The following is an 11,704-nucleotide window of genomic DNA, read 5'->3' on the forward strand; positions in this document are numbered from 1 at the left end:
ATCATTGTTGCTATCATCATCATTAACTGTGATACCATGGCATAATTACTGTAAACAAATGAGAGCATGGTGGAGATGACTGGTAGCCTCTGTTTCACACCAGTGGTTTTGTTAGGACTGTTTCTCAACATTAAGACATTTCCCATAAGCCCTATTACTTCCTGTCACGATGATTCAAGCAGATGTTCCTACTTCCTAAGATGTTCCACCTCCACCACCTTGGTATTGCTCCACATGCGTTTGTTTTCTCTTTGGCTTTACGGAAGAGGATAAACATGTTGGAGTGATTTTTCCATCGATCTTTCACTCCTTCCTCTATCTACCATTGCGAGAATCTCTGTTTGCGCTGGAAGAACAGCGCCCTCTTCCCGTTTTGTGCTGTAATGCAGCAGATTTCCCTTGAAATCCAACCCGGTGGCAAGCAATGTAAAATGTAGTGTAGAGGCCGGTATAGGCTGCCAATCTTCTCGGTGATGGCCTTTGTTTGTTTACGGTAATTGTACAAAGAATGAGTGGTAATGATGTATTGATGTTAAAATGGATCAAACCTTCTTGTCGAGCATTACATTTTCCAGAGTGAGTGTCCTGGGTTCACTCTAACCTTTGGACCATGTAGACATTGCGTTTCTGTTATTATTTCATTAAATGTCTGCAACGTTTATGAATCAGAGATGTTCTTGAAGTATCTGCCATCGGCCACACCTTGGAAAAGTAGAGTTGGGGAACGTAGCTTGTGATGGTGGAGACTTTCATTTTGCTGTCTCCCTACCTCCCTCCCTATCTTTTGTCTCATTCTGTGTGCATGTGTGTGTGCGTGCGCATGTGTGTATGTGCATGCAACAGAAACACAGGCCTGAGCATACTGTATGTCTGCACTGACACAGGGAAGAATGTAACACCCACAATGGGGATTAATGGCCAATGTTGTTCTCAGAAGAGGGATATATACCACAACCACACTGCCAAATCCTGTAACACACACACACACACAGGCACACATGTGGATGCACATGCATACACACACACACACACACACACTCACACACACATTCACACAGACAAATGACGACTGAGTGAGCGAGTGTTTCCTGGCCTTTTGCTCATCTGTAAGGGAGTCTTACCAGAAACGTCTCTATCCAAGATCTACCAAATCTGTCTGAGGTTGGAGACGTAACACCTAACTCGACTCCGCCGTCATTTCCTAAATGCCTTGTCCTCCTCCAACTTTGTCTGCAGCACCACGATAAATCAACCATGACTGGAAATGGGTGGACAGGCTTAACTAATAAACTGTGTAATTGTTGCAATTATCAGGAAGACAAATCAAATCTAAAGGATTTAGTTTGTCTTGAAAAGCAAGATATGTGGGTACCAGTTTGCTGCCCGTTGGCGTGTAAAGCTGTGACAACCACTTGCGCAAGCCTTGTCATTTCCATAGTTGAGAAATAGAATTTGACTCAGTGAGCTGATTTGGAATTGGGTTGTCGGGGTCATTATCCAGTTGCTTGTGCAGAAAGTAGCCAGTTTCTGAGAACAGAAAAATGAAGCATAGTCCTGGGGCCAAGCTGCAGCTCAATGCCAGAATTCATCACAATTTTCACTTTAAAAGTTGCTTAGCAACATTACCCTAAACTTCACTCTAACCTTAAAGGAAAAATCCACCCTTGGATACTCTTACACTGTTAGATACAATCAATGTGTGAGGTTCAATGCATCACAGGAGTTGTGATGTGATGTGATGTAGTGATGTAATTTACTTTTTTTTGTACCCATTTTCCCTCAACCACCTTTGTCTACTTCTACTTCAGTTAGTGATTTCCTACATTTCCTAGAATGCCTCTCAACAACCACCAGAGAACGGACATGAACTTGTGGCATTCACCTGTGGGTTATAAGTGTAAGCAGATGGATAGCGATAGTGATAGCAGAGCAAGAGGTTTTCAGTGAAAAAGTGACGCAACATGTCCGTCGGTGAAGAAATTGGTCTCTCTGCCTCTTCTGTGGTGGATTTCCCCCTGTATGATTATTGAACACTGATGCAAAATGGTAAGTCTAGAATAAAGCCCTTGCTCTTTGAATCTGAGGACTGACACCAAAACCTGACATTTACCATTGATTTTTTAGACAGTTGAAAGGTTTTCTGCTATCAAACTTGATTCTAGCTGTGTTGAAAATATCTAAATGTGGCATTACATCATCTACAGTTGGCCACTTCTCCCCAGGAATAAGAAAAACACACCACCAAACAACAAAATGGACCCGGGAACACAAGCTACATCGCCAATAGCTATTTTTTTAACAGTGGTAAAGTGTTTTCCTTTAACATCAGTGTAGACCTTGTGCTTAAGCCTAACCTATAATAGGGACTTTAAATACAAACCAGATTTCTGTGATCATTGACTATCAAAGATATAGGGATTTTTGAATTTTTTAATCTGTGGCTTGGCCAGAAAATGTAAACTTAGTGCTTGGCACATCTGTTGAGTGTGGTGGATTTGCATGACATTATTAGGTCAATGGAATACACAGTTACTTATTTTCCCTGAAAGCACAACTCTTTTCTGCGTCTCTCTTCGCGTCTTCATTCAGTATCAAAGCTGCATCTTGGGAAGGAGCCGTGACACAGGATGCGACAGAGGAAATGGTTAAGGGCAGTACCTGGTTATCTGTGGGCGGTTTCAGCCTCATGACCTTTCTTTGCAACAGTGCAGCATGTATGAGGTTTCACTGTCAAACAACACAGTCAAACACCGTTTTCGGTTATCTCTGACACAGATTTTTATCACTGTTGTGTAAGCTGCGGATAAACTAAATGTCAACAACTTTGCAGTCCTGGAGAACCCTGTAGTTCCCCAGTCAATACAACACTAGTTTCACATGGTTTTAGCCCTGACACGCTGCCTACCACACCAGGGCAAAAAGGGAAATTTGGAGATTTGATTTCTAGGTTTGGAACATAATTCCGCAGAGTCTGCACAGCATGCAACTTTTCAGTACCAAGTGAAGTCAACTTGGAGAACGGTGACGTCCGCCGCTACGTTCCAGCTGAAGTGGTGTTCGCATGTAAGCAGGGTTACAGAGAATCCTCATGGCGGTTTGTTTGATTGAACGCAGCCTTTCACTTGAGTTTGTGGTGAATAATAAAACTAATGCGCACTGCTCTGTGGGAAATGTCAAGCCCGCAAGTGATGTTCAATAAACATCCAGCCAATTTGGATCGATGCCTGGTCAGCGTCAACAGGCCGAGACAAGGGGGCTTAGCGATGGCAGTGACACACACCACAGCCAGGACATCTGAACTTTTCCCCTCTGGCTGTGTTAATCTGGACATTGTTTAAACTAATTGAGACGGAGATAAATCTGTCAGCTTGCCTGTCTGTGGTCAGCGGAGGGAGGTGCGAGTGTTAATGTCCCTGGAAAAGACCGGCCGAGGATTCCCTTAAAACTCACAGTTAGGAGCAATAACAGTTATGTGGTGCAAGGGTGTGTGTAAGGTTGCATAGGGCTCCGTGTGTGTGTGTGAGTGTGTGTGTGAGTGTGTGTGTGTGTGTTGGCTGGAGGGAATACAGTGACTCTGAAACCAAAGACGGCCCAGCCCACTCCCACAGTGGAAAGAATGATGGGTTATTCTGTAAATGACACTATTGACCAAACAGATGCTTGCCTGAGGTGAGACGCTGGGCGTTTTGTGTGTGTGTGTGTGTGTGTATGTGTGTGTGTGTGTGTGTGCCTGCATGTGTGCTCCTATGGATAGTGCTGGACACCATCAGTCCTGACCTCCTGGAGTGTTTGGCCTGTAAAGCCTCCATCCTCTGTTGTGGTTCCAATGTGTGTGTGTGCAGTGAGGGGGCCGGCCTCCTTTTCAACTCTGAGGGTGCTTTCTAATCACATCGACCACAGAGGAAGCTGTTTATGATGTGTAGGTGTGTGTCCATGTGAGTAGCCGGTGGGTCTATCTCGTGAGATTGCAGGTGCGGATGCATGCCGTGTTTTGGTTTATGAGCGTGTAAGTGAGTGAGTAAGTATAGTGTGTGAGAGTGACTGAGCGAGTGTGTGCGTGAGTTTTTCTCTCTTCATGTGGTCTCTGAATCTTGCCACGGTTAGCATAATTGTGTTTACAGTAAAGCTACTGCCTACTTCAGACTGGCCGTGGAACAAACAATTACTGGATCAGTATCAAACCAGAGGCCAAGTACTGGATTGTAGGCTTATAAAGACCATGTCTTTTGGCTACAGCAGGTATCAGGCAAGCTAGGTCTCAAGAAAACAAAAAGGGTAGACATCGATAGACTCCTCTAAATCAATCCTTTTTTAGTTATCAAACTGTTATTTCACATGGCTTTATGAACTGAATAAACTGTGCTGGTCTTGGCCCCAACCCTGACATGTGAACATAGGTTTTCCCACGGTGGCAAGGGCCAGCGAGTCCGCCTGTGTCAGTCAGGAGCTTAACTCTAATGCGAGATCAGCCCAACTCCTGCAGTGTAGAGCAACAATGCCAAAACCCAACAGTTGAGGAAAACACCGAACATTCAAAGTTCATAAGTATTTTTAAGCGTCGAATGGTGTGGGCAAGTGAGTGTAAATGCTTTCATATTTTTTTTTGTTAATTCGATTTTTTTTGTAGTCTGGATAGCTGTAATTAATAAGACTGTTCAGATGCCACTATAGCTAAAGCGAACAAGTTGGTTTGTAGCTAGCTAGCTACGAACGCATGATTCTAGTTACAAACAAGAATAGACAACATGACTCCTTTATTTTTCTTAAAGCTGCTAGTCAATAATAGGTTAACAGTGCAATGCAACAAATTTCCTGGCACAATGTAATACCAACAATGCTGTAGACCTAAAACTCGCCAACAAATGAAACCATACAAGGCCACATGTGTGATGCACTGGAACCACCTTTATTCAAACAAAATGCAGAAAACAAGATGTTTGTCCAGCACTCTCGGCACCAGACCAGCTCATACTTCATATAACCTACACAACTCAAACAAAAAGAAGCAATTTTGTGGCTACAGAAGAAGAATTTATAAAGCCTATGTAGTTGTAGCTCTGAAACCCTTGACACAACCCTGCAAATGGTCAGAAAACTGATTCGGCCTTGGGTTTTCTGGCTACTATGGATAGCCACAAAGTTAAAATATATATACTTTAGTGCATTCATTGCTTTTTATATCTACCTAAACATGCAGAATTTATACATGCAGAATTCATGCAGAATTCTTCAACATAACATAACTTAACTCAAACATCATTTCCTGACATAGTGTATGAATGTAGGCCTATAAAACGCCTACATCTCAAAAGATAGAAAAAGAAAAAAACAGGATTATCCCGGACCACGTGTACTGTAGTACACATTGGAGAAACTATGGGTCTGTACAGGCTCGGTTCTTGTTCATGGCCACGCAGTAACCTGTCTCACTGTTTTCTATGCTGTGCATGCGACTGCCTCTGCCAGGTGTCTGGTCCGTCCATTCAGTCCTGCTAATCCCCCTAATCTAAACACACTCTCTGGACGGCCCTACGGCTAGCCTGCTGTTTCACGGGCCTTGGACCACTGACGGGCCGCAAGTTGGACTGTTACTGAGTCGGTCCTTAGCCACCACTGGCTTGGCCATTGGACAGGTGTCAGTCTTGCTGCCAGACGTGTGTCTCTGAGGCAGGCTGCATCCCTCAGTGACTGAGGTTTTTCCATCTGCCTCTCCACAAATGATAGACAGAGGGATGTCGGTCCATCCAATACAAAGACCAGGGATCGGAGAGGCAGCGCGGTAAGTGTTGAACTTGCCCAGTTTTCTTTACAAACGTGGGAGTTCAATGATGTGGGAATTCTCTGGTGGTGGATGAGACACTGATTGAGATTGATTGATACCTCAAACCAGGTTCCCTTATGAAACTTAATTCTTACTGTAAGCGGCCCTGGGTTTGTTGATTTTGCAACTCTAAGAATACCTCTTGGGCAGATTCGGAAAAATAGATACCCAGTTGTTAGATTATGGTCTTAACAGCATACCAGTAGTTAACACCTCAAACACATTAAAGAGAGATTACAAGAAATCTATGAATATAATGTGTGTGTTTTCCCACATGTGTTCATCTGTCTTTGAATGTTGCATGAGTAGCAGTGCTGTCACTGAGTTCATCACCCTGACTTAGTAACTCTAAACAGCTGTTTGTGTGTGTGTGCATGTGTGTGTCTGTGTAATCTTGGGCATGTGTGCATTTTAATTTGTCTATGCATGCGTGTAATCTTGTGTGTATCTTAGTGTGTGATCCTTTCCCAGACTGATGTTACTCCAGCACACACCACACCACACAGACAGACAGACGGTTGTTGATTCCTGGATTCCTCTCTCTAATCTGCTACCGCTGCCGTGGTTTACAGCAGACAAACTGACGGATCGCTGCAGAGAAACAGCTCTACATGACGTGTTTGTTTCCAATCAATGGAGGGATTAACTGAGATTAAAGGGGGTCTTCCTTCTCAGGTGATCCGTCTCCGCAAACATACACACATCGCCTCCAACTCATAAATGCGGTTTCGCTCTTGGCTAATCCAGCAATAAGTAAGGTATTCGAGTTTGATCCCATCCCAAGATCGGTTGGATTCTGGTAAAAGGATGTTTGGCAGAGGCGCACAATCTCCTGTCAGTAACCCTGTGGGTAGAGGTTTCTTCTAGCTCTCTGTGTGTGTTCTGTTGTGTTTGTGTGTGTGTGTGTGTGTGTGTGTGTGTGTGTGTGTGTGTGTGTGTGTGTGTGCCGTGTCTGGACCTACTGGTGAGTGAGGGTCTGTTCTGACTGCGCTGTGGCTAGAAAACATAGTTTTGTTTATCTGCAGGGTTACATGATAATTTAGATAATTTCAAGTGGGTCATGGTACAAAGAGAGTGTGACAACCAGTGATAAAGTACAGTCAGTTTGGAGATAGATAGATAGATAGATAGATAGATAGATAGATAGATAGATAGATAGATAGATAAAGAAGGAGAGCTGTTTCTCTGGTTCTCTCTTTCAGAGCGAGTAAAGAGAATAAAGCAATGTATTATATCATAAGAAGAGATGGTGGAGCGCTAAGAGAAACCTATCCCTGTATGAAAGGAATTGCAATCATCACTCAGCTAATATTCACAATGCCGTCATACTGCCGCGATCAAAGTGAGAAAACACAAATGTCTACTTTATAATTTTAGACAATTCTCAACTGCTGCACCTAATCACCTGCAATCAACTGCAGGCTTGGGTATAAATGTGGAAAATACCATGCGTGACAGTGAATGTAATCAGATAACTATGATTCAAGGCAAAGGAAAACATACAGTAATGAAAATGACAGACTCCATTCTGTCAAATTTCTAAACGCAATGGATATCCGATATTTTTTCACGGAGGGCAGAGCATGATTCCATTGTTTATGGCATATTGGAATAATCTGACATTCAGAGACAAGTGTGGGTTGCAAGGCTGGCTTCTGCAAATGGATGACAGCCGCTCAGTGACAGGATGTCTCTCTCACAGGAAGTGAACGGGGTCATCTGGGCGACTGAGGTCGCCCTGACCAAACATCAGTACAAGTCCACATTACTATGGGAATGGTTGCCCCTGACAATTATTCTACACCAGGAAAAGAAGAAAATCAGCCTACATCTGTGTTTCTCTGGGTTGGGAACCTCTGGTGGCGGGTCATGGCTTTGTCTGCTTGGTAACCACAGCTAACGAAGAGAAGAGAAGAGAAGAGAAGAGAAGAGAAGAGAAGAGAAGAGAAGAGAAGAGAAGAGAAGAGAAGAGAAGAGAAGAGAATTAGAGAAGAGGTGTGAAATTGTCCTTGGCCTCACCCATGATTGAAAACAGACATTAATACACAGCACAATCATATACATCAAAGCATAATGCACATTATGTTTTGACATATAAAGCTACATTATGCAACTTTTCACATTAAAATAACAATACAAAATAGGATATATGATACATTATGAGTGTGATGGTGTGGGACCCTCTGTGTACATGCCTAAATTCCCAATGTTTACTTGAAATTGGCTTTCAGTGATGTTGGGGATATTTTGTGGCATATACCATCTGCTGTAGCTCTGTGTTGTATGGGCATGGCCAGCATTGAGCTGGGTTGTGGCTATCAAGGTCTGGCTAGCGGCCACAATGGAGGAAGTTATAGTAACAACAACAATTGTGGAAATCAGTAAGACGAGTGGATTTAGTGAAGCTAAATGTGCAGCACAAGGCTAGTTCAAAAATATGGGTGAACATCAACATTGCTTTTCCATGGATCTGTAAGAGACAAAAGGGCTGAGAATTGCCACAGAGTTGGCTTGTATACTGCTAGATAGGTAGCAGGCTCATCAAGACAAGTGACAGGTGTTGGGCGTGAACCTGCCCAACTGAGGCGGAGGAGGGCAGGACTTCCAATACACTTTGCTGCCTCAAGGCAAAAAGTTCCATGTTGTGGTTTTACAAGTACAGATTCTCTACAGTCCCATGTGATCTTGATCTGGCTCAGATCAAGATCAAGATCAGCTGCCTCCATCTCCTCTGTGGAGAATACAGTAACATTAGGCTAATTGACTAGTAACTGAGCTGTAACTGAACCGTTACATAGAAGCACTGCTTATACATCAATATGCAATATTATAAAATTCTAGAGTAGGTATTGCATGCCTTAAGCAATCATTAAAAGATTTAGCTGTATATCACATTAGTCCATGCAAACTAATAGACAAATTCTCCTGTTGTGTGATGTAGAGATGAAGAGAAGACCCGCCATGGTAAAAAAGCATCATATATACATAGATCATCTTAACTTACCAGAGAAGTATGTGAGTGGCATATGTAGATGATCCAAATGTTTCAGCTGACAAAACACCTGAGTGTGTCTCCTGGTACATGACCTGTGGTGACACCATAGTAACGTGTTAAGCATACTGTGGGATTTTGTATATCTGTGGGATAATGTATGCATATAGTCACCTGCATGTCTAAGTTATCCAGGTCCCAGTCACCACTACAGCATTAGAGGAGTTCACTGTACAACAGTCTGCACACTCTGTCATTAGACTGCAACAGATCACTGCTTGATAAAGATAATGGAAAAATGAATTTTGACTCTGGTGAGATTTTTGCCATGGATTTATTTCAAGAAAAAGGAAAATACTTATAAAAACAATTTAAGTAATGGCAGAATCGGCTATTTTGACATAAAACATTGCTTTAGCAGGTAAATGCAATTAACCTTTACTTTTTAGCTAGAGTTTGCGTAACACTACTGCAATCTTTGCCTCCTGATGTTTGGATGGCTCATCATTCCTGATCTCGTTCCAAGTCCATTTACAAAACCGCAGCTTTCTCTTATAAACCTGATGAACCTGTTATGTTCCCTGTGTATTCGAGAAAATGAAATTCTATGCCAAAGGTGACAACTCAGACATAAGCTTTCAGTTTCTTACTTCCAAACTTTTGAGTTTGCTATTCCTGGTCTCACTGGACTTAGAGTAAGTTCATTGGACACAAATGTTCTGCCCTCTCAGGCTATTACCATACATCACTCTACCATCACACTGTGTCGGTGAGGAAAGGCTACCGACCCACAGACAGATCTTTGGCCCTCTGTCCCTTCTTATTGCCCACAATGTAATGCGAGAATGCATCTCCTAATGTGCCAAAACAGCCGACAGACCAAATATTCGCTGACAGCTTGCAAGTTCACAGCACCGTGCAGGGGGAAAACCAGCAGGAGCCGTTTTAATGACATGAGATTGTAGATATAAAGCCATAGTGATTTGACAGATAGTGAACAGTGGTGGAGACTGAGGGCCTTCCTGGTAGTGCTGGGTCTTGGTGGTTAGGATGTGCTTTGTGGTCATATCAAGGCCAGGCTGATAGGAAACTGCTGCTCTAACCAATCTGAGTGTTCTAGCGCCGAGCAGCAGATAAAGATCAAATCTGATGCAATGCATTGCAGCTGACATCGGCCTAGTTTGACATAAAGTAACAGAGAGATTGAAAACCATGATATTGATTTCCCTTTGAGCGTAAAAGGGAAAAGTTCTCATTTGATTTATGGAAAATAAAACATATTGGAAAGTTTCCTGTGGCCTAGTCACAATTTAATACATTGGCTTACTCCACTACAGTAATGTGTTTTACTCCTTGATGTAGATGGAGATAGTAGATTGTTCTCATTTTTTCAGTGTTTGGCTCCAGGCAAATGAACAATGTTTTTCTTTTAAACTACAGTCCTAAAGAACTATGTAGTTACTACAATCTACATTATGACTGTAAATCTTAATGTCGCCAAAGCATATTACACAAAAGCAAAAATTAGCACAATTATAATATGCAAACATAGCTAGCTGTAGCATAGCCATCTCTATTTCACTCATTCACCAACTGGCCAACCGACCATCCAACCGACCAATCAGCCAAACAACCAGCCAACCAACCAACCAACCAATCAGCCAAACAACCAGCCAACCAACCAACCAACCAATCAGCCAACCAACCAACCAACCAACCAATCAACCAAACAACCAGCCAACCAACCAACCAGCCAACCAACCAACCAACCAGCCAACCAACTAACCAACCAACCAACCAAACAGCCAAACAACCACCCAACCAACCAAGCAACCAGCCGACCAACTAACCAGCCGGCCAACCAACCAACCACCCAACCAACCAACCGGCCAACCAGCCAACCAAGCAACCCCAGCCAACCAACCAGCCAACCAACCAACCAACCAACCAATCTTCTCCACATAGGATGGAAAGAGGGAGGGAGGAAGTGCTGAAATCAGGACCATATGAATGACATTCCAGCTCATCTTAAGTCTGGGTGTGTTGCTTGTTGTTGCTGGTGGTTTGGAAGTCTGGGAGCCTCTGCTGATTTCGGTCTCATATGTTGACATTGTCCTGGCACAACCCCTCTGCCTGAGTCATCCCCCTGCCGTCACTGCATCACAGGTCAGACACACGCTGACAGACAGGAAGACACACACTCAACTCTATAATAATAACACATATTTTATTCAGTTAGGGGTGCGACATTTTCATATTCCACTTGATTAACATCATGACTTTTTCATGACTGTTTCATGACCAGATCAGACTGGGGTTGCTGAGTTGCAGGTGACCTCGTGAGAATTTGTCTGTTAGTCAGTGTTATTTATGACTCCATCCAAGAGTCACCGCATCTGAACGGAAGCTACCTGATCCATTTGAGCTATCTTATCCAGGGATTACAGTGAGGATTGCTGCTACATGTTTGTCTGTGAGTTGGATGGGGATTCCCTCTGTGTCTGAGTCTGTGTACGTGTGCATGTGTGTGTTTGTGTGTGTGCGTGGCAACATGTGCATGTGTGTGGTTGCATGGGTGCGTGCATCTGTGTGTGTCTGCCTGTGCCCGTATTGTCTGTGTCTATTAGCGTCTGCGCAACCACAATCTTTCCTGTTTTTAACTTTATTAACATTCCCTCTTCCTCTGGGTGTAATTTGAAGTCCCATGATTAAATCTGTGGGCTAACCAATGATCAGAACATTTAGTATTTCAGGGCTCCAGTCAAAGAGTGAGGAATTTGTAGGCATACAAACAAAATTGAAATGAAAACATTTTATGAAGAAAGAAAGGTTATGGCTGTGTGTCTCGATAGTGAACGTTGCTGTGTTAAATGGAAAAACAAACATGATCC

Source organism: Centroberyx affinis, unplaced genomic scaffold (assembly GCF_046629955.1).
Source record: "Centroberyx affinis isolate AG114_WGS23_722 - 3 ecotype Tasmania unplaced genomic scaffold, CSIRO-AGI_Caff_v1 ptg001400l_1, whole genome shotgun sequence".
In the NCBI taxonomy this organism is placed as follows: Eukaryota; Metazoa; Chordata; class Actinopteri; order Beryciformes; family Berycidae; genus Centroberyx; species Centroberyx affinis.